Here is a 24,997-nt window from a genome sequence, read left to right on the forward strand (position 1 = left end):
CTATTGGTTATGAACTGCAGATTAAAACTGAAGAAACTGCAAAAAGGTGGGAATTTAAGGAGATGGGACCTGGATAAACTGAAAGAACCAGAGGTTGTACAGAGTTTCAGGGAGAGCAAAAGGGAACAGTTGACAAGAATGGGGGAAAGAAATACAGTAGAAGAAGAATGGGTAGCTTTGAGGGATGAAGTAGTGAAGGCAGCAGAGGATCAAGTAGGTAAAAAGACGAGGGCTAGTAGAAATCCTTGGGTGACAGAAGAAATACTGAATTTAACTGACGAAAGGAGAAAATATAAAAATGCAGTAAATGAAGCAGGCAAAAAGGAATACAAACGTCTCAAAAATGAGATCGACAGGAAGTGGAAAATGGTTAAACAGGAATGGCTAGAGGACAAATGTAACGATGTAGAGGCTTATCTCACGAGGGATAAGATACATACTGCCTACAGGAAAATTAAAGAGACCTTTGGAGAAAGGAGAACCACTTGTATAAATATCAAGAGCTCAGATGGAAACCCAGTTCTAAGCAATGAAGGGAAAGCAGAAAGGTGGAAGGGAGTATATAGAGCGTCTATACAAGGGCGATGTACTTGAGGGCAATGTTATAGAAATGGAAGAGGATGTAGATGAAGATGAAGTGGGAGATATCATACTGCGTGAAGAGTTTGATAGAGCACTGAAAGACCTAAGTCGAAACAAGGCCCCGGGAGTAGACAACATTCCATTAGAACTACTGACAGCGTTAGGAGAGCCAGTCATGACAAAACTCTACCATCTGGTGAGCAAAATGTATGAGACTGGCGAAATGCCCTCAGACTTCAAGAAGAGTATAATAATTCCAATTCCAAAGAAAGCAGGCGTTGACAGATGTGAAAATTACCGAACTATCAGTTTAATAAGTCACGGCTGCAAAATACTAACGCGAATTCTTTACAGACGAATGGAAAATCTGGTAGAAGCCGACCTCGGGGAAGATCAGTTTGGATTCCGTAGAAATATGGGAACACGTGAAGCAATACTGACTCTCCGACTTATTTTAGAAGCTAGATTAAGAAAAGGCAAACCTGCGTTTCTAGAATTTGTAGACTTGGAGAAAGCTTTTGACAATGTTGACTGGAATACTCTCTTCCAAATTCTGAAGGTGGGAGGTGTAAAATATAGGGAGTGAAAGGCTATTTACAATTTGTACAGAAACCAGATGGCAGTTATAAGAGTCGAGGGACATGAAAGGGAAGCATCGGTTGGGAAGGGAGTGAGACAGGGTTGTAGCCTCTCCCCGATGTTGTTTAATCTGTATATTGAGCAAGCAGTAAAGGAAACAAAAGAAAAAGTCGGAGTAGGTATTAAAATCCATGGAGAAGAAATAAAAACTTTGAGGTTCGCCGATGACATTGTAATTCTGTCAGAGACAGCAAAGGACTTGGAAGAGCAGTTGAACGGAATGGACAGTGTCTTGAAAGGAGGATATAAGATGAACATCAACAAAAGCAAAATGAGGATCATGGAATGTAATCGAATTAAGTCGGGTGATGCTGAGGGAATTAGATTAGGAAATGAGACACTTAAAGTAGTAAAGGAGTTTTGTTATTTGGGGAGCAAGATAACTGATGATAGTCGAAGTAGAGAGGATATAAAATGTAGACTGGCAATGGCAAGGAAAGCGTTTCTGAAGAAGAGAAATTTGTTAACATCAAGTATAGATTGAAGTGTCAGGAATCGTTTTTGAAAGTATTTGTATGGAGTGTAGCCATGTACGGAAGTGAAACATGGACGATAAATAGTTTAGACAAGAAGAGAATAGAAGCTTTCGAAATGTGGTGCTACAGAAGAATGCTGAAGATTAGATGGATAGATCACATAACTAATGAGGAGGTATTGAATAGAATTGGGGAGAGGAGGAGTTTGTGGCACAACTTGACTAGAAGAAGGGATAGGTTGGTAGGACATGTTCTGAGGCATCAAGGGATCACCAATTTAGTATTGGAGGGCAGAGTGGAGGGTAAAAATCGTAGAGGGAGACCAAGAGATGAATACACTAAGCAGATTCAGAAGGATGTAGGTTGCAGTAGGTACTAGGAGATGAAGATGCTTGCACTAGATAGAGTAGCATGGAGAGCTGCATCAAACCAGTCTCAGGACTGAAGACCACAACAACAACAACAACAGATACATCTAAATCTACAAGGATACTCTGCAAATCATATTTAAATACCTGGCAGAGGGTTCATCGAACCACCTTCACAATTCAATCTGGTATATCGAGCGGAAAGAACGAACACCTATATCTTTCCTTACAAGCTCTGAGTTCCCTTATTTTATTATGGTGATCGTTGCTCCCTATGTAGGTCGGTGTCAACAAAATATTTTCGCATTTAGAGGAGAAAGTTGGTGATTGGAATTTCGTGAGAAGATTAAGCCGCAACGAAAAATGCCTTTTTTTTAATGATGTCCACCCCAAGTCCTGTATCATTTCAGTGACACACTCTCCCCAGTTTCGCGATAATAAAAAACGTGCTGCCCTTCATTGAACTTTTTCGATGTACTCCGTCAATCCTATCTGGTAAGGATCCCACACCGCATAGCGGTATTCTAAACAAGGACGGGCAACCGTAGTCTCCTTAGTAGATCTGTAACATTTTGTAAGTGTCCTGCCAATAAAACTCAGTCTTTGGTTAGCCTTCGCCACAATATGTGTTCCTTCCAGTTTAAGTTGCTCGTAATTGTAATTACTAGGTATTTAGTTGAGTTGACTGACTTATCGTTAACAGAAGTTTAACGGATTCCTTTTAACACTCATGTGGATAACCTCACACTTTTCGTTACTTAGGGTCAATTGCCAATATTCGCACCATACAGATATCATTTCTAAATCGTTTCACAATTTGTTTTGATCTCCTGATAACTTTATTAGTCGATAAACGACAGCGTTATCTGCAAACAACCTAAAACACCTGCTCAGATTGTCTCCCAAATCATTTAAATACACTCCTGGAAATTGAAATAAGAACACCGTGAATTCATTGTCCCAGGAAGGGGAAACTTTATTGACACATTCCTGGGGTCAGATACATCACATGATCACACTGACAGAACCACAGGCACATAGACACAGGCAACAGAGCATGCACAATGTCGGCACTAGTACAGTGTATATCCACCTTTCGCAGCAATGCAGGCTGCTATTCTCCCATGGAGACGATCGTAGAGATGCTGGATGTAGTCCTGTGGAACGGCTTGCCATGCCATTTCCACCTGGCGCCTCAGTTGGACCAGCGTTCGTGCTGGACGTGCAGACCGCGTGAGACGACGCTTCATCCAGTCCCAAACATGCTCAATGGGGGACAGATCCGGAGATCTTGCTGGCCAGGGTAGTTGACTTACACCTTCTAGAGCACGTTGGGTGGCACAGGATACATGCGGACGTGCATTGTCCTGTTGGAACAGCAAGTTCCCTTGCCGGTCTAGGAATGGTAGAACGATGGGTTCGATGACGGTTTGGATGTACCGTGCACTATTCAGTGTCCCCTCCACGATCACCAGTGGTGTACGGCCAGTTTAGGAGATCGCTCCCCACACCATGATGCCGGGTGTTGGCCCTGTGTGCCTTGGTCGTATGCAGTCCTGATTGTGGTGCTTACCTGCACGGCGCCAAACACGCATACGACCATCATTGGCACCAAGGCAGAAGCGACTCTCATCGCTGAAGACGACACGTCTCCATTCGTCCCTCCATTCACGCCTGTCGCGACACCACTGGAGGCGGGCTGCACGATGTTGGGGCGTGAGCGGAAGACGGCCTAACGGTGTGCGGGACCGTAGCCCAGCTTCATGGAGACGGTTGCGAATGGTCCTCGCCGATACCCCAGGAGCAACACTGTCCCTAATTTGCTGGGAAGTAGCGGTGCGGTCCCCTACGGCACTGCGTAGGATCCTACGGTCTTGGCGTGCATCCGTGCGTCGCTGCGGTCCGGTCCCAGGTCGACGGGCACGTGCACCTTCCGCCGACCACTGGCGACAACATCGATGTACTGTGGAGACCTCACGCCCCACGTGTTGAGCAATTCGGCGATACGTCCACCCGGCCTCCCGCATGCCCACTATACGCCCTCGCTCAAAGTCCGTCAGCTGCACATACGGTTCACGTCCACGCTGTCGCGGCATGCTACCAGTGTTAAAGACTGCGATGGAGCTCCGTATGCCACGGCAAATTGGCTGACACTGACGGCGGCGGTGTACAAATACTGCGCAGCTAGCGCCATTCGACGGCCAACACCGCGGTTCCTGGTGTGTCCGCTGTGCCGTGCGTGTGATCATTGCTTATACAGCCCTCTCGCAGTGTCCGGAGCAAGTACGGTGGGTCTGACACACCGGTGTCAATGTGTTCTTTTTTCCATTTCCAGGAGTGTAGATAAGGAACTGCAAAAGGCCTATAACACTACCTTGAGGAACGCCAGAAATCACTTATGTTTTACTCAATGGCTTTCCATCAGCTGCTTCGAACTGTGACCTCTATGATAGGAAATCACGAATCCAGTCGCATAACTGAGACGATATTCCATAAGCACACAATTTCACTATAAGCCGATTGTGTGGTACAGTGTCAAAAGCCTTCCGGAAATCCAGAAAAACGGAATCAATCTGAAATGCCTTGTCAATAGCACTCAATACTTCATGCGAGTAAAGAGCTAGTTGTGTTTCACAAGGACGATGTTTTCTAAATCCACGTTGACTGTGTGTCAATAGACCATTTTCTTCGAAGTAAATCGTAATGTTCGAACACAATATATGTTCCAAAATCCTGCTGCATATCGACGTTAATGATATGGGCATGTACTTTAGTGGATTACTCCTACAACCTTTCTTGAATATTGGTGTCACCTCTGCAACTTTCCTGTGTCTGTGTACGGAGCTTTCGTCCAGCAAACTGTTGTATACGATTGTCAAGTATGGAGCTAATGAATCAGCATACTATCAAAGGAACCTAACTGGTATACAGTCTGGACCAGAAGACTTGCTTTTATTAAGTGATTTAAATTGCTTCACTACTCCGAGGATATTTACTTCTACGTTACTCATGTTCGCACCTGTTCTTGATTCGAATTCTGGAATATGTACTTCATCTTCTTTTTTGAAGGCATTTCGGAAGGCTGTGTTTAGTGATCCTGCTTTGGCAGCACTGTCTTCGATAGTATCTCCATTGCTATCGCGCAGAGAAGTCATTGATCGTGTCTTGACGCTAGCATACTTTATATAAGCCCTGAATCACTTTGGATTTTCTGCCAGGTTTCAAAACAGAGTTTCGCTGTGGAAACTATTATAAGCATCTCGCATTGAAGTCCACGCTAAATTTCGAGCTTCTGTGAAAGATCGTCAATCCTGGGGATTTTGCGTCTGTTTAAATTTGGCATGTTTGTTTCGTTGTTTCTACAACAGTATTCTGACCCGTTTTATGTACCAAGGAGGATCAGCTCCGTCATTTGTTAATTTATTTGGTATAAATCTCTCAATTGCTGCCGATACTATTAATCTGATTTGAAGCCACATGTGTTCTACATTTATATTTTTAATTTGGAAGGAGTGGAGATTGTTTCTCAGGAAGGCGTCAAGTGAATTTTTATCTGCTTTTTTGAATAGGTATATTTTTCGTTCATTTTTGGAGGATTTGGGGGTTACAATATTCAGTCTCGCTACGACAACTCTGTGTTCACTAATCCCTGTATCCGTTTTGACGCTCGTTATTAATGCAAGATTATTTGTTGCTAAGAGGTCAAGCGTGTTTTCATAGAAGTTTACTATTCGCATGGGATCATGAACTAACTGCCCGAAATAATTTTCAGAGAATGCGTTCAGCACAATTTTGGATGATGTTTTATGCGTACCTCCGGAATTAAACACGTATTTTCGCCAACATATCGAGGGTAAATTAAAGTCACCACCAACTATAATCGTATGAGTCGGGTACGTGTTTGAAATCAAACTCAAATTGTATCATCTTATAACACTAACCTGCCGTGACACAAGCTATTTTAACTTCTGAGAGGATTTGTGTAATTTTGACCGCTTGTTTGCCTAATGAATGAAAGTATCGGACTGTAATTTTGAATGTGGTGCAATTAATAGAAAAACGAAACAGACTTTAACTTTGGGGTTAATGATAGTAGTAAAATTCATATACGAATGAAAAATCGAACGGTCGCCAGCCAATTAGGCATATTAATTTCAAAATATATGTTTAAGAAAATTGAATATTACTCGTTGAAGTGACTTTCATTAAGATTCCCTTTGAATAACACGTAGGATGCAAACGGACAAAGGGCAGTCTAAGCTGTGGGTAGCCGTAGTTACCAATAATGCATAAACCAGTAAGCAAAATTGTACCCAACACATAATAACAACAGCTACAATCACGATCATTACATGACTCAGTACTGAGATGTTACTGCAGGAAGCACCGAACTGAAGTTGGACAGGGAGGGGCTTCTAACTTAACTGACTTGTAACAACCAGTAATAAGAAACAAAATAATAATAATATCACAGTTACACTGTTTATACTCCCATTTAAAGAAATATATCAGATTTCCTTAGTAGCAATAATATTCCAGTTATCTTTCTAATATGAGAAGAATATACTAGTGACCCATAAACTCGTATAGTACCACTATTCAAGCTCTATGATTATTTCAGGAGCAAAATTTAATTCAACTTAAGTTAATTCTCAGCTTCACTTGGAATAGTTTATGTTTCTACTTTTCAAGGCAAATTGTTCAACACTGAGCTCAGTTAACTTCAAATAAGTCGTTCATGATAGTAATCAAGGCTGTATTATGTTTCAAATAAGTTTAACTTACGTGCCTTTTTCATCACCTGTGAAGCAGGTATTTTAGACAGTAGCATTTACACAGTCTGGCACTGAATTTTTGCAGAACGATACTTTGCAATAAATTGATAGTACTTTAGCAAAATTCTAACTAACTTAAACTTTTGCTAATCATTGCACATTTGACGAACATGAATAAATCACTAGTTCATTTGAAACATGATACTCTGTTTTATAAACACTTAGGAAAGGACCCCGCGTAGGTTCATGATCAGGATGGAAGATTGGTTTTAAACACAGGTTTATACCACCAGGATTGTTATTAAAATCACTCACACAAATTAACTGATCCATGCTCTGATACACATCTGTATGCACGAAGTTGGTGGAGCAGTGGCGAAGTTGTGGTGGCAAGAGATATGCGGCTAACTCTTGATGTTTGAATGCTCTATAAAATTTCTTCTTCGCGATGGATTTTTAACATCTTAGAACCATTCCTTATTGCCGTGAGTACCATGCAACAGCCAAATCCACATCCGAGGCAAAATTCCTTGCAAAGCAGCCCCAATTGCCTCCCTTGGTACCGTCGATGTGTACCGTGCAACGGCTAGCCACTGACTGCGTACCGTTCACACCAAGGAGTCGGCCAGTTCGACCGCCAGAACCAAATTTTAAATCGCGCCAAGCCACTTCCGTTGTGGAGGGACTTCCCTACATCTTTTACATTTTATAATACAAGTGCCCTAAGCATGAACCAGTTGCCAATAACATTGTTTTTCTTTTAAATATACACTTATTATAAAATGTCATTATTTTAAATATCATTTAGCTTTTTCCTTATATACATTACAGAAATCTAAATTTCCTGTCACAAAGCAATGACCTTAACTAACAAAGAACACACACTTCATAATTACAGCTACACAGTTACATAATATAAACCTACTTCTAATCGATATAAGCGTTACAATCTGAATTGGGCGGTCGGTAAAAGGATCTAATTATTGATTTATTCCGGTTGCTAACAATGACCTCTGCCCATACTAACTCACAGTAACTATCTACTTCAGTTTAGTGACGAGATACACTACTTCTAACAACAAAAAACACGCCCCCTCCAACCGTGTTCAGCCTATCCTTTCCGAATACCGTTAGGTTATGCGCAAAAATTTCGGCTGAGCTTGTCTCCAGCTTTAGCCAGCTTTCAGTGCCTATAACGATTTGAGCACCAGTACTTTCTATTAGCGCTTGGAGTTCAAGAAACTTTCCCAGCACAGCTACGACAATTTACAGCTGTTATACCGATGGTTCCTGTATCTACGTTCTTCCTGTGTTCGGCCTGCACCCTTTGTGACTGAAGCACTTTTTGTGTTTTGCCGAGACCCTCTAACCTAAAAAACCGCCCATTTCACGCCACACAGCACCTGCTACCCATGTAGCCGCCTCCTGCATATAGTGGACTCCTGACGTATTCAGCGGAACCCGAAACCCAACCACACTTTGGCGCAGGTCAAGGAATCTGCAGCCTACACAGTCGCAGAACTGTATAAGAGCCTCGGATTCAGACCCTCCACTCGGCTCTGTACCAGAGGTCCACCATCGGTCGTGTCGACTATGCTGCAAATGGTCAGCTCTGCTTTCATATCACAAGCAAGACTGGCAGCCTTTACGACTTCTGTTAGCCGTTCAAAAGCAAAGAGAATCTCTTCTGATCCAAAGTGACACACATCACTGGTACCGACGTGAGCCACCACCTGCGGTTGGCTGCACTCTGTGCTCTTCATGGCATCCGGGAGGACCCGTTCCACATCTGGAATGACTCCTCCCGGTATGCATAGGTGATACACATTGGCTTTCTTATCTTTCTTGGCAGCCATGTCCCTAAGAGACCCCGTTACGCGCCTAATGTTGGAGCTCCCAACTATCAATAATCCCACCCCGTGTGATTGTCTGGATCTTGCTGGCTGAGAGGTTTCCTCAGAAACAGGACAAATGGCTCTGAGCACTATGGGACTTAAATTCTGAGGTCATCAGTCCCCTAGAACTTACAACTACTTAAACCTAAAACCTAAGGACACCACATACATCCATGCCCAAGGCAGGATTCGAACCTGCGACCTTAGCGGTCGCGCGGTTCCACAATGTAGCGCCTAGAACCGCTCGGCCATCCTGGCCGGCGAAACAGGAACAGCTGACGGCATCTGGGTCAGCGACAGCCACAGACAGCACCTGTAGCCTGTTTGTCAGACTAACTGGGGTGCCTTACGTGCAGCCCCTGGGATGTCTTTCGCCGCCTACTTTACCCCGGGGCGATCTCTCGCTCCACCACAGGTGAGGGGTCAACCTCAGTGGGAGCAGTAACTGGGCTGGCCACCGGTGAGGACCGATCGGAGGACTCTGACGTGCTGGACGTCCGTTGGATCCCCACTGCCGGCCCAAAACAGTGGTGCCCATCCACTGCAGCATCAAGCTCTGTAACCAAAGCCACCACATCCTAGAGCTGAGAATGAAGTGTCACCAGCTCAGGTCGCATCCGCACACAACAATCACAGTCCCTATCCATACTAAAGACCATGGAAAACTAAACTACCCAGATAAATGAACTATCGGCACGTGCTGCAGAACTCTACTGTAGACACTGACGATAAGGCAGGAACTGTGTCTAATAAATTAGGTTAATACGCAGAGATTCAAAAACGTAACTACCGAAGCAATCATGTGAAACTAAATAATTCGCCCCTGATTAGGAACTTGTAATATGTCACAAAATCGGTTCACTTACCGACGCAAACGAAACGCGAGTACTATTTCATAACGATCTAGGTGTTTGGGAAATTTTAAATTTTTGAAGTGAAAATGAAATTCATCTCTAGCGAAGGGTCACATGGACAGACACTATACAAGAAGTATGTGGCACATTAATGATGATGTTTTTCCTATTTCTCAGATTTACATGATGATTTTCGTCTGCTTTTCAGCTTTATATTTTTGCTGTGGCATAGGATTAGATTCTTTTATATAGATTTTTCTACTAACATACGTGACACTGCAGGCTGTCTTCTTGTATTTACGTATGATGTAACATAATAACATGCATTGCTTTAGCTTAAGGATTTGTTCGTATTTGCCTTTTATACTTATGTTATTTATTGAGTTTCTTCGTAATGTTTATTCTCTGTAGAAATTGGTACTACAGGATTTAGCACGATTAATATAGTAATTATGTTAAGGATAGTGCTGTAGGTTGCACTCGTAACTCATTTAAGATTTGTAAGAAATCATGAAAGGTGTGTAAGCAGGAGACAAAGAGAAAAAGATAAGAAAGAGCAAAGGCGACAAATGATAAGGTAGAGTAAATATGAGAAATGGTTAGGCAGGGCAAATATGAGAAATGATTAGGTACAGAAAAGATGAGAAATGGTTAAGTAGGGTAAAGATGACAAATGCTTAGGTGGGACAATGGAGCTAAATAATATAATCTTATGAGAATGTATGAAACATAGGACAGAGAGAAGTAAAGAGTACAGCAAACAGCGGTATTTGTTGAAGTTTTGATGAAATCATATGCAAAACGATTAAAAGGTGCATGAACTAAAGGATGAAGTATAACTAAATAGCATGCTAATAACTTATCATAGTGCGTATAATCATAGACTGACGTTTGACTGAGACCATAAAGTATTCTTTGATATGAACCTTGGTTACTCCCTAATCCATGTTTTTCCTAATTATACAGTATATTTGTGTTCTCCTTATCTGTGCGTATGACGACTATCCTTATGTGTTATTTCTCATGTGGGATTACGATCCTCATGTGTCTCTTTCTACCGTACTCCCTATACATTTGTGTATTTCAATGATATCCACACAAACATGTTTGTTCGAATATACTTACAATCTTCCATACGGTCATTCTGTACAGATATTATAATTGTTTATTCCAGGGCAAAAGAAATATCTCTACCAATAACATATTGAAATATTGAAATACTGTATGTCACATGTTGGCATACTTCACTGATACAAGCTGCAACTGACTTTCGTAAGGAACTCCTCAATACCACGAGATAGCTTTGGAGTTATCAGTGGATCTACAGTCTGCTTCAAGCAGTTACTAAGACGTTTTTACTGTCTCTGCGTTTGTGGCTTTGTCAACTGAGAACTGCGTTTAGTCTCACTGAGCCTGCTTTCACATAACTTCTCACAACAGTGACGTTATTGCAACGAGTTAAAGAAAATTGGTCGTTTGTGCCAAGGACACTCTTCTACCTGCTTTCATCAAGCAAATTACTGCTGACATACGTGGCTGTGCTTCAGAAATGTGGGTCTTGTTTGATATAGACACCGACTTACTTCCTTTGTGCTACAAAAACAGAGTAGATCACCAATACTACTTCAGTACAAACTGCGACATATACGCTTTCAAAGTAGCCCTGTGAAGAGCGTTCTCAAGGACATAATGAAAAGTTGAACCATTAGTGAATTCTATTGCTCAACCATCCACATGTTCTTGAATTTGATATAAATATTTCACTTATAGTTCTTTAACTCACATTCTCGTTAAACTACTTTTCTCTTTGTATTTGTAAAATGTTTTGTATGTTCCCATCTATAATGTTTAGAATTTTGTCTTCGTCCCATTTCTATTTGAAATGACCCTTGCACAAGGTTCTAATCGGGGAAGGTGGAGGATGTGTAAGGTGGTCATGTCATTTTGATTTTTGTATGTTATCGACTGCACTTCAGAGAGAGAGAGCAAGTTACGGTACAGCTAAACAATCTTTGGTCTTGTCGTGGCACAGTCTTTGCCTCTGCGCAGTCTGATACATTATTAGTTGAAGTGTGGTGGGTGATGAACGTATTTAGTAATGCTGTGTGGACTTGTATCTGTTAGACGAAAAAAGCACAGCAAGGATAAATATGACGTATACAATGAAAGATGAAAGGAGTATAAATTTTGAATAACTTGATTGTTTTTGTAGAGAAGAAGTTTGAGGTAAGACTGCAGCACTGCGCAGCTAATTTATCGGAGTGGTTATTGCCAGCCGGCAACGGCCTTGCCGCAGTGGTCACACCGGTTCCCGCCGGGTCACCGAAGTTCAGCGCTGACGAGCTGGGCTTGGATGGGTGATTATCCGGTCCGCCAAGCGCTGTTGGCAAGCGGGGTGCACTCAGCCCTTGTGAGGCAAGCTGAGGAGCTACTTGGTTGAGAAGCAGCGGTTCTGGTCTCGGAAACTGATATACGGCCGGGACAGCGGTGTGCTGACTACATGCCCCTCCATATTCGCATCCGGTGACGCCTGTGGGCTGAGGATGACACGGCGGCCAGTTGATAGCGTTGGGCCTTCATGGCATGATCGGACGGAGAGAGCTTTTTTTTATTGTCAGCTAGTTAACTTCACAGAGCTGAGAGAGAGGCCACCCCACTTCTCTGAGTTGTGGGTTAACATATTAAGTGATTAAGCTGCTTGATTTTTATAGAAATTCATGAAATAGATATCTAGCTTGCTGTCTGCTGTTGTATTTTTGAAAAACGTGCAAGAATGCTGTCAAGATGCAAGGTAAGTGGAAATTTTGAGTAGGGCCAGACAATTATTTTACTACCGTTGCGCATTTAATACAGAGACAAGATCAGTTACAGTTGAGTTCAAATTAGGTTCTGTTTAGTCAAAGGTTAGCATAAGAGTTTAAGTTGGATAGCAGTTTGTGGGAACATAGTTTTTGGCAATACATAGATTTTATAGAGTGGGCGGTAAAGTTGGACTCAGTTCCACACATAAACAATATATAGTGGGGGGGGGGGGGGGGGGTTACACATTGGAGAACAGTAAACAGGCATATATTGTTTGTTTGACAACAATTTATACTAATCCAATAGTATATTCAGACGATTTCTTTAATATTCTCTAAGAATAGCTGTGGCTGTCAGAAGTATCTTTGCCAAACGAAGTATAGCGTATTGTGACCAGAAGATCCTGGAGACTACTGCTACCTTTTGGAGAGCCAGCCATGACAAAATGTTCCACCTTGTGTGAAAGATGTATGCGACAGGTGAGTACCACCAGAATTCAAGAAGAATGTAATAATTACAATTCCAAATAAAGCAGCCACTGACAGGTGTGAATATTACCAAACCACCAGTTTCATAAATCATGGTCGCGAGATACTGGCACCAATTCTTTACAAAAGAATGGAAAAAATGGTAGAAGCCGATCTCGAGGAAGATTATTGGCTTCCAGAGACACATAGAAACACCCGAGACAATACTGACCCTATAACTTCTCTTAGAAGCTAGTTTAAGATTAGACAAACCTAAATTTATAGTATTTGTAGACTTATAGAATGCACTTGACAGTGTTGAGTGGAATACGCTCTTCAAAATTCTGAAGGTAGCAGGGGTAAACACAGGGAGCGGAACGGTACTTAAAACTTGTACAGAAACCAGACGGCAGTTATAAGACTCGAGTGGCATGAAAGGGTATCAGTGGTTGAGAAGGGAGTGAGATAGGGTTGAAGCCTATCGCCAATGATATTCGATGTGTACCCTGAGGAAGCTGTAAAGAAAAAAAAAGGAACATTTGGAGCAGAAATTAAAGTTCAGGGAGCAAAATTTAAAACTTTGAGGTTTGCCGAAGACGTTATAACTCTGTCAGAGACAACTAAAGGGTTGGAAAAGCAATTGAACGGAATGGACAGTGTCTTGAAAGGAGGATATAGCATGAACGTCAACAAAAGCGAAACAATGCTAATGGAATGTCGAATTAAATCAGGTGATCCTGAGAGAATTAGGTTAGGAAATGAGACACTTAAAGTAGTAGATGAGTATGCTCTTTAGGGTGGGAAATAACTGACGATGGCCGAATTAGAGAGGACATAAAATGCAGAACGGCAATGGCAAGAAATTAGTTTCCGAATAAGAGAAACTTGTTTACATCGAATATAGATTTAAGTGTTAGGAAGTCTTAGCAGACGTATTTGCATGGAGTGTAGCCATGTATGGAAGTGAAAAATTAATGATAAGCAGTCTAGACAAGCAGAGAATGGAGACTTTTGAACTGTGGTGCTACAGAAGAATGCTGAAGATTAGCTAGGTAGATCACGTAACTAATAAGGAGCTAATGAATAGAAATGGACGAGTGTCGAGTCTCTACAAGGAGACAAGATGAAGAATTGGTCAGAGTAGCACAGAATGTTCTTTGTCACTCATTCGGGAACTGAGGAGAGCTTCACATTTCCGAGGCTCGTCGAGAACAACTCTTGGAAGATTAAAGGACCATGGAATCAGGTCCCATCTTGCTCTTAACAAAGAACCGTTATCCGACGAACAAGCAGTGGATAGACTATCAATTGTGAGTTCCTGGGATGATGTCTATTGAAGGAAAGTCATTTTCTCCGACGAGTGCACAACTGAGTCCACGAGCAGAGATGCTACGGACATTTCCGTGAAAATGTTGTTATTCCTGGAGCTCGACTTTGGCGCCCCAAAGGACGTTTCTCATACCAGCATGATAATCATCCATCACGATCACACGCTAGTGTTAGGGTTGAGAGCTGGTCTCAAAGGAAGAAAAATATTATTCAGTGCCTTGCGTTGTCCCCAAAGTCACCTATTCCCCATCCCATAGAGCAAGTATGGGCTGAACTTAATTAGACTCTGTGGGAAAATTGGCCAGACCCTCCTCCGGAAACTGTGAATGCCGTATGGGATTTGGTTCACGTTTCATGGGAGAGAACTGTCATGGATGAAGACTTTTTCCATAGACTTCTCAATTCTATGTCTCGAAGGATCCAAGTTGTTCTTGATGCCTAAGGCAAGTGGGCAAAATACTAAAGCTACACGTAGCATACTCTTCATTTTATTTTATTTCATTTATCTGTATAAGGCCTTTGTAGTTATTAGACCAAAAACATAAATTTCAAAATAAATACCTACTTGCTAATACACACATCAAAAAAAGTTTTGCATCACCCCAGTTCCCAGAACTCCTGAAGATAGACGTTGACAGTGGATATTCTATCACAGCCACAGTCTCTTTAACTGTTCAAAGATGTAAACAAGCAAGCATGAGCAGCGCCTATTAGACGGAGGGGGGTCCAACAGCCGATCAGTTCCAGTCATTCCACCAGGAAAGAGGTACACGGCTCGTATTGTCTGTAGTTCAGCCATGCCTAGACGGTCAATACCGCGGTTCGATCGCGTCCGCATTGCTACTTTGTGCCAGGAGGGGTTCTCGATAAGGGAGGTGCCCAGGCGTCTCGGAGTGAACCAAAGCGATGTTGTTTGGACATGGGGGAGATACAGCGAGACAGGTACTGTCGATAACATGCCTCGCTCAGGCCGCCCAAGGGCTACTACTGCTGTGGGTGACCGCTACCGACAGATTATGGCTCGGAGGAACCCTGACAGCAACGCCACCTTGTCGAAACATGCTTTTCGTGCAGCTACAGGTCGTCGTGTTACGACTCAAACTGTGCGCAGTAGGCTGCATGATGCTTTACTTCACTCCTGACGTCCATGGCGAGGTCCACCTTTGCAACCACGACGCCATACATCGCGGAACAGATGGGCCCAACAGCATGCCGAATGGACCGCTCAGGATTGGCATCACGTTATCTTCACAAGTGAGTGTCGCATACGTCTTCAACCAAACAATCGTAGGAAACGTGTATGGAGGCAACCCGGACAAGCCGAACGCCTCAGACACACTGTCCAGCGAGTGCAGCAAGGTGGTTCCCTGCTGTTTTGGGGTGGCATTATGTGGGGCCGACATACGCCGCTGGTGGTCATGGAAGGCGCCCTAACGGCTGAACGATACGCGAATGCCATCCTCCAACCAATAGTGCAACCATATCGGCAGCATATTGGCGAGGCATTAGTCTTCACGGACGACAATTCGCGCCCCCATCGTGCATATCTTGTGAATGACTTCCTTCAGGTTGACGACATCGCTCGACTAGAGTGGCCAGCATGTTTTCCAGATATGAGTCGTATCGCACATGCCTGGGATGGTTTGAAAAAGGCTGTCTATGGACGACGTAACCCACCAACCACTCTGAGGGATCTACGCCGAATCGCCGTTCAGGAGTGGGACAATCTGGACCAATAGTGCCCTTATGAACTTGTGGATAGTATGCCACGACGAATACAGGCATGCATCAATGAAAGAGGATGTGCTACTGGGTTTTAGAGGTACCGGTGTGCACAGCAATTTGGACCACCATCTCTGAAGGTCTCGCTGTATGGTGGTGCAACATGCAATGTGTGGTTTTCATGAGCAATAAAAAGGGCAGAAATGATGTTTATGTTGATCTCTATTCCAATTTTCTGAACAGGTTCCGGAACTCGCGGAACCGAGGTGATGCAAAACTTTTTTTGATGTGCGTATATTATTTGTGTTTTTGTGTGACCCTATAAGGAAGATTACTCTTATTTTTATGGGAGGTCATATAAATATTGAAAGGTGGCTACACTGAGCCACAGCGCCAGAGATTGCGCCAAAGAGTATTATTCAGCCGCCTCCACTGGCAGTGCTTGGGGAGAACTCGTAGTAGTCAGTGCTTGGGGAGAACTCGTAGTAGTCAGTGCTGGTTGAGAACTCGTGGTAGTAAGTGCTTGCTGAGATGTCGTAGTGGCGAGTCGGTGTAGAGAGATTGTAATGTTTAGAGTGCTTTTCATCAATATAAACGAAGGTAAAAAAAAAAAATTTCTTTTCTCTCTCATTATTTCAGTGTCCTGAATAATGCGTCATTACAGGTTCAGTCAACAAAGCATCTGGCGTGTGTTCTTGTATTAGAGTGTAATTCTGGGTTTCTTGCGCAATTACAGTATTTCTAATTTTTTTCTATCACGTCAGTATAAATGGTATTTGAAATTTCTTGTCTTGTTGAAGAAGAACCGTGCCAGATGTGTACGTTGAGTCACACTCCCACACACAGAACAATTACACTTGTGCTTTGGTCTCGTAGGTTTTATAGTTGCTGGGGACTTAATTAATTAATTGTGTTAACAGGAAATTTTCATTTCATTCTTTGTTGTTGTTCTATGCAGTCAGATTACGTACTAAAACTAGTCAGGGCCAACCGTTTGCGAGACACAGCGTAATCGGACATACAGCTACCAAAAATAAAAATGATTTTCAAATATAATAATTAAGCCCCCATGCAATATTCCCTTCCCCCCCCCCCTTCCCTCCAGAATGATTATTTTCATTGTTGTGGGAGGTCAGACCGTCCAAGGAAGATTATTTTTACAGACCAAATTCACAAACCATAATTAGTTATTTAATGAAGAGAATATTGAAAAAGTTAGAAAAGAACATATAGTTTAATAACAAAAAGTAAATGAAGCACCAACCAGTTGCGACACGATAAAAAACATTTGCAGTGACAATCGATCCGACACATATTACAGCTACTAGTATAGTATAGTATAGCTTGTCAGCTTGACAAGCTATCAAGGAGCTAAGGATCTCTTGTTTTTAGCGTATCGCTGATATAGGCCTACCGTAGGTGGAGAACGAATATTAAACTGGAAGTAACATACTGGAAGGCACATCCATTCGCTGGTGTAAACCACGCTAAAGACATAGAGAAATATGCCAATCAGCTGATGCGTTTCTCTTAGCTGGAAACTATAGAGACACCAAGTGGCAGTCGAAATAATTACAAATAAATATATTCATTTTCAATATTTTTACTACGAACATTCGCCTGTTTGTTTAAAGATTAGACGGTTATAAACTGGAATCTTTCGAAAAAATGTGGAACCTGGAAAAGCCTACAATCTTATAATTTGAAGCGAATTAAGGTCTAAAATATTACCTGCACTATTATAAAAGAAAAATAAAGACAGGCAGTTACATTGGAACTTATGCCGTCAGCCTATCTACTTTTTTGTTGATCTCATTTTTTCGTTACTGTTCATTGCATTTGTTCGGGGCAGACGGCCCATGACATCCGTTCAAGTTCATCGTTGGTCTATTTACTCAGATTTTTTTTTTAGTACAGAGGGCAACCAACTCTCTGACCGAACACGCTGAGCTACCGTGCCGGCGACATGCAAGCAGTGAGATAAGGTTCGAGCCCGAGACCAATGACGTGTGATTACTAGTCAAAGGCGCTACCTCTTGACCACAGGATTCACTCAGCCATTGAAACAGATGCCAAACGTTCGTCGTAGTGATCATACTGAAGTGCAGTTTATACATTTCAACCCTTTTCCACGTGCTCGAATAATGAAGTTCAAAAGAAATAATACGAAGAGTTAAATTGTAATTAATCTTGTCATATACTGTATCTTAACTATTATATTGCTTGTATTTGACGATGTAAACACCAATCTGAAACTCCACAGACCGTTAGAGTTGTGAACGCTGGCACGTCTGAACTTGGGCATGCGCAATGCTCTGCTCTTGGACACACAAATTATTCTGGCCGGGCAGTCTTTTTGGCTCTCATCGTACATGCGTAACTATACGTACAAATGTTATATTCGTTAACATTCAGTATAAGATATAACGTTTCTGCAAATACGCACTTGTACTTTTCTGTTGTAAAATGTCATTTCTATACTGGAGTATTATGCTGTATCGTACGACAATATTCAATAGTGTTCATGTGCGATAATGAGGCCTATATTACAAAATTCTCCAGGCAGATCTGTTGAGAACAATACAAATAATTAATAAAAGCACTGTCTTCACGGGGCCGATGACCGTAGCAGTCCGGTCCCTTTAATCCCCCAAACCAACCAATCAGCTGTCTTCACCATGTACGACCCCACAATCACTAACTCCTATTCGTAGCATTGAGTCTAGAACGCTACTGAAATTCGTTACAATTTCATATATCACATATCCACAGGTGTGCCAGTCACATATAATCACGTCCTTTAAATCAGGCGAACACATCTTGTGATGTACAACAGAATGAATTTTCATTATTAACACTCGGTAATATAGAGTATCTTGCGACACGTCCAAAATAAATTTTTTACTAATGCAGTCTTCAAACCTGCTCACAACAAATTTATATTGCCTGCAAAAGTAGACACCTATCGAATGGATGAATTTATTAGTTTTTTGGGGAATTATTTCTGTGCGAATCCGTTTTATATTTAAGGGCTTCTAAATTTTGGGTTCTTGAACTAGAGCTCCATCGGTTTGCCCAAGCCAACAGTCAAGCAATACTTGAAACGTCCCCTTAGAAAAATTTATGAATTACTGTGCTGATAAAACTCTTACGCTCTTTGACTTTCAAACAGCTGAGCAAAACTGAACGTACTCAAGACATTTCGCTCTTTACCTATTCTGATCAACACTAAACTGACACACAATATTTTTAGCGCAACGCAATCTGACTTTCAATAATCCCTACAAAAGAATGGCCCTGACTAACATTAACCTATACCTTTCACAAATCACTTACCTCACAAAAATCTTTGTTACTCGAACTACTGCTATACAGCGAGCGCCAATACTGCCAGCTAAATATAAGATTCAAACTACTGAAGTCACTAACTACTGATACGCATAGTTAGCAAATGAAAGAATTTGATAGAGAACAAACAATGTATTTACCTTAATAGTGTTCAAAAGTCATAATATATATAGCAGTTCATGATATCCAGTCTTACAAATTTACTGTCTCTGATGGACACACGTCCAGAGCATCCACTCTCAAAACTCCGCCATTTCTCTCCCCACATCCACCACTGCTGGCGGCTCACCTCCAACTGCGCAACGCTACGCGCTGTTAACAGCCAACTACCCAACACTACAATAGCAACTTCCAACAATGCCAACCAGCCACAGACTGCACACAGCACAGCCAGTGATTTTCATACAGAGCGCTACAAGGCGTTACCAATATAAAAACCTAAACAGCCTACTTACACACTAAGTTTTTTTCTTTTGCATCTGGATTAAAAACATTTTTTAACCAACGAATAACGTGGTTTTGTGTGTGTTTGTATTAAAAGAAGTTTCCTGTGTTTTTAGCTCTCTCACATTGTCAATTTTATTCTTGAAAGTAAAGTATATCTTTGTACCAAGAAATCCAGGAGACGACGCATAAAGTTGGACAGTATAAGAATGCGACACAGATGAAACAGATTTCACCAAAGCATACCTCTGCTTTTCTCCTAAACTCAATTAAATTCGTCCACTTACCATCATACCCAACTCGTGATCGGTCTGTATTGAAAATAGTATTTCCATCCTTTGCTTGCGATTAAGGCATTGACTTTGTGTACATATGCTCCATAATGTCTTGTTTATCCTTCGTTTCTTCCAAAGAAACAAATCATTTTCTTCCACAGAAACAAATCATGTAATTTTTATGGAAAAAATTTGGTTTTTTTCTTTTAAATCTGTCTGCAAAAGTTTTCGATGCAAAGCTTTTACAATTGCGTTTTTGAAAAAATCAGCTTCACGCAAGAAAATGACACAGCTGATAGGACCTTAGACTATCTCGATATGACTCTATCCGTTTCTCTGCCTCGTGATGACTGGGTGTTGTGTGATGTCCTTAGGTTACTTAGGTTTAAGTAGTTCTAAGTTCTAGGGGACTGATGACCATAGATGTTAAGTCCCATAGTGCTCAGGGCCATTTGAACCATTTGACTCTATCCATTATTGACAACAAAACAGATTTCAACATTTTTCGAAAAGCAACCTATTCCGACAACGTCATCCCAGCTGGTTCCACCCATACTCAGGCCGATAAAATGGCCTTCTTTCACTCGAGTATCCATCGATCGAGCCCATTCTGCTTTCGCCAGACAATTTGCAGAACGAATGAAAGGTTCTCGAAAACATCGCTCAGAATAATGGATATAATCCCAGTATAGTGAGACAGTTGTTTAACAGGTCAGGTACCCACAATCAAGACCAGGCAACGAAATACGTATCAGTTCCCTTTATAGGTAACGTATCCTACAAGGTATGCCATTTATTAAAGAACCTAGGGTATAAATTTTCTTACTCTATCACCAATAACCTTAAAAAGAATTTAGTCCATTCTCTTGATAAAGGTACTGATAAATCACCCCTGTCCGGTGTATATAAGATCACTTGTGCTGAATGTCCATGTTATTACATTGGCCAGACAGGGAGGGTCCTGTGTGTTAGGTTTAAAGAGCATCTGCCGACTAGAAGCGCTGATGGAACACGAGGATCTGCACTTGCTGAACATCTTGTCCAAATGGCCCATGCTCCCAAGCCTCTAAAAGATGCAGAACTTTTGCATAATGAAGTCAAAGGATGTAAGTTAGACACCCTTGAAGAATTGCAAATTTTCAAACATCTTGTTATTGATAGAGAAAATGTACTTAATGATCAGCTTCAACTAAAAAATAGAAATTATTTCGAATGATTTCAACCTTTACTCCAGTGGAGTTGGCCCACCGTCCGCTTCGAATGGCCAATGCGGTTTCCTGTCTATTTTGTCCCTTTATTATAGTGCGTTTGTACATTGTGTCTCCATATATTTTGTATTATATTGGTAATGACACCAGTTGCAAATTTGTTTCTTAATTTACCTGTTTTATGTTCAAGATATTTCATGCTTCGCACGCCTGTGTCTCCCATACCAATTTATTAGTTACTGTAGTGGAGTTTCGCCCTCTTATTATAATATTTGAATGTAAATTTTCTTGCCCTGACTTAGAACTAGTTGTTAGGAAAATTGTTTAATGTACTGTATCATAGGTAGGCATCTGTCCATTTGCAGGACTGTTTCCTGTCACATTTTATTTACAATTTACTTTGCGCTAAGTAATTTTGAGACAGCTTGTCTCTAGTGTTGGCTGAACCTCGCCGCGGAATTGATCGCGACGTTGAGTTTCCTTGTTGCTTACGTGTGACCCTTATTCCTGGCCCGGCGTATCTCCGTCTACGTTTTTCTTATTGTTTTTAGTTTTGACAGACATAATCTTATGATTATATGTCTTTATTCTGTATTACTTTCATTCTGTGACAAGGACATCGTTTGGCCCTCAAATGGTTTAATTTTTGTGTCACGATTTTCATTATTATGAAATAATTAGATTGATGATGTATTTCAATGTTTAATATATGTCCGTATGCGTTAATTTATAGGTTCTGAAGAAGATACCATTATTGGCATCAAAATCTAGGTATAAAAAATTATACCTTGCAACTGAAGACTGAATTTGATATTGTCTGAATTTTAATTACAGTGACAAATACATGGCTGGTGTCCTAGACGATATTGTTCCGCATGCTGGATGGTGGCAGGGGTAGCCTGTGGCTGGAATGAATGGGCATTTTTGGCTTAAGGCTCTGTCGGGTAGTGGGTGCAAAGAAAAGTTCTGGCTGGCCATCTAGTCGGTTCTTACCTGCAGCTGCAGGGGTAAGTCCTGGCGGTGGCACCCACTGGATAGAGGAATAGCGAACTAATACTCAATAAGCGTCCTGTCTCCATGATCGGGTGTGTTTCATTTTTTTCTCTGTGAAAACTTGAGCAATTCAGTATCAATCACTGCCAAGTGCTGGCATTACTACCACTCCAATCATCCCCAGATGCCCTCCATGGACAAAGTGGTGCATTATTGCATACATGCATGTCTATGACTGTGGCAGTTTTCTCTGGCCCCTGAGAATTGGTGTTGACAGTGTATGAGGGGATAGGCAAGCTGTCTGTGGACATCTGGGAGGTGAGTGGGCTGTATGTTTGAGTGTTTTTAGCGGTCTTATGCATCCAGCTGTGACAAATACTAGGATTGTGGTTTAGTGCTTCTCAGTACATTGCAATGTGCTCTGTCTCGTAACAGCATTTGTTGTTGTTCCTAGCCTATGACACGGTAGACCCTTCCTCCTACTGATCCTCCTCTTGCTCATTTTTCGTCCTGATGTTGATGAGAGAACCATCTTAACGGTTATATTAGTGCTTTAAAAACGCAATCCCAAAGTCGAATTCCTGACTGATCAATTTATTGTTTCTGATAGTAGGACTGTGAGCACACACACCAATACAGCCCCTCTGCAGATTGTTTAAGACATAGCACGCAAGTGAGCTGAAATTTGAAATTTTCAGCTACCTTTAACGTAGCAGACTTCCTATCAAATGACCTAACTGCGCCAGTATCCACCGAGAGGAGGCAATGGTAATAAAAATCCGGTAGAAATTGGAAAATTGGAAACTGTGTGGTTGCAGTATCAAATCCAAATTTCCAATCCTATTATCCACGAATAGGGAGCAAGGAAAAACTGTCCTACATAAAAGATATTGAGTTAATTAATCGTTCAATCAATCTGATAGAGTGAGGGAATATTTCTGGTCTGTTTGTGCTTTGATCCAATCATGACCAACACCATGTGCAGGCATGGCAGAGGCACACGCCTTGAGGGGGAGAGAGAGAGAGAGAGAGAGAGAGAGAGAGATAGAGAGAGAGAGATAGAGAGAGAGAGAGAAATGGCTGAAATAGCTCTGAGCACTATGGGACTTAACATCTGAGGTCATCAGTCCCCTAGAACTCAGAACTACTTAAACCTAACTAACCTAAAGACATCACAAACATTCATCCCTGAGACAGGATTCGAACCTGCGACTGTAGTGGTTGCGCGGTTCCAGACTGTAGCGCCTAGAACCGCTCAGCCACACCGGCCGGCAGAGAGAGAGAGAGAGAGAGAGAGTGTGTATGTGTTTCGGCAGGAATTTCTCGGATATAAAGTATCAAAGGGTTGCCGCCACTTGAAACTTTTTTTCAGGGATTAGCGTGACATCCATTCTGCCAGTCGCCGGGCCCAAGCGGTCGCCGGGTGTACAGTGCAGTCTGCCTGTGCAGGAATATGCAAAGTGGTCGGCCCAGTGGATGGTGGATGGTGCATGCTTCATGATCAAAAGATTTTTAACAGTGTAATTACTTGTGGTGAGTTATGTTGATAGTATTCCTTGTGTGATATGAATAAAAAAGCGCCACAATTGTTTAAATATTCAACACCACCTTGTCACTCTCAAAATATTTAAATACAGTGTTCCACATACTGCAATCGATTTCCCACCAAATTCTTTAAATAAATAAATAAACTATATTCCAGACACCACCTTGTATCCAATAAATTGTTTAAATAAACAATTTTCTAGATATTGGATTGTCTAACAGAAATTGTTTAAATAATATTGCATACACTGCAGTAGATTCCCTGTCGAATAGCCAATCAACTGAGTCCTTTGTAAGCCAATTTCCAGGTGGAGGAGTGGAGTGCGAGGCCTGGGGGTTTCCCCGAGTGGGAGGGGTTCATTAATTTATCCATTTAATTAATTAGCCAATGAAACTGATAGAGTGGGATGGGGGTAGGCGAGAAACTCAGGCCAGAATGTGTGTTTGTATCAGTGAGAAGAATTACAAGAGGGGTGGGTTAGGAGGAGGAACTGGGGGAGGGGTGGGGTGGAGAGGCTTTCCAAGAAGGACGGATTATCCACTGGGGATTGCAAGCCATTTAGCAGAATAACAGGTTAAGAGGAGGGCGAGGGAGTCATAAATCAGTCAGCTGTCATAATTTAATTAATTCGATACTAAAACTGTTGCAGAACAATAGGTTAAGGACCTGTCAGCCAAAAGAGAACAATAGGTTAAGGGCAACCGTTCAGCAGAACAATAGGTTTGCCCCTCAATGTATGCTTGCCACTGATGTAAGCAATCCACACCAGGAAATTGTCCACATTTCTGCTTTGCCCTACTACTACTGTTGACGAAAATGTCTCCTTCTCCATTGTCATGGATATCGACAGCAGATTTACCACATCTTTATTACCTGTGGTAGGTTCCTGATAACAAGATTCCTGTTGGCATGGCCGAGTATCATAAATATATAACAGAACTTAATAGGGTTATGTCACACTTTTTCCCTATGAAAAATCCCCGAGTAAATTTAAATTAAGCAACAGCCAGTTTGCATAACAAAAGGCTTTCAACCTGGTATTCACTTCAAAGATATTGCTTAATTTAAGTTAATTTGAATTCTGGCACTAAACAAATACTGAAAGCAATTTATTTATACTTATTTATTATTGTGAAGTGTTGATCGCTTGGTGTGGAGCATCTCAATATTTTTTTAACAGTTCGTATTTTATAATGAGTGTTGGTAGTTTGAAACTTTTAATTTTCTGATCTGATTATTTCTTCTAAAAATAAATTTGTCAAGTTAAGTAAGTG

This window comes from Schistocerca serialis, chromosome 2 (assembly GCF_023864345.2).
Source record: "Schistocerca serialis cubense isolate TAMUIC-IGC-003099 chromosome 2, iqSchSeri2.2, whole genome shotgun sequence".
Classification (NCBI taxonomy): Eukaryota; Metazoa; Arthropoda; class Insecta; order Orthoptera; family Acrididae; genus Schistocerca; species Schistocerca serialis.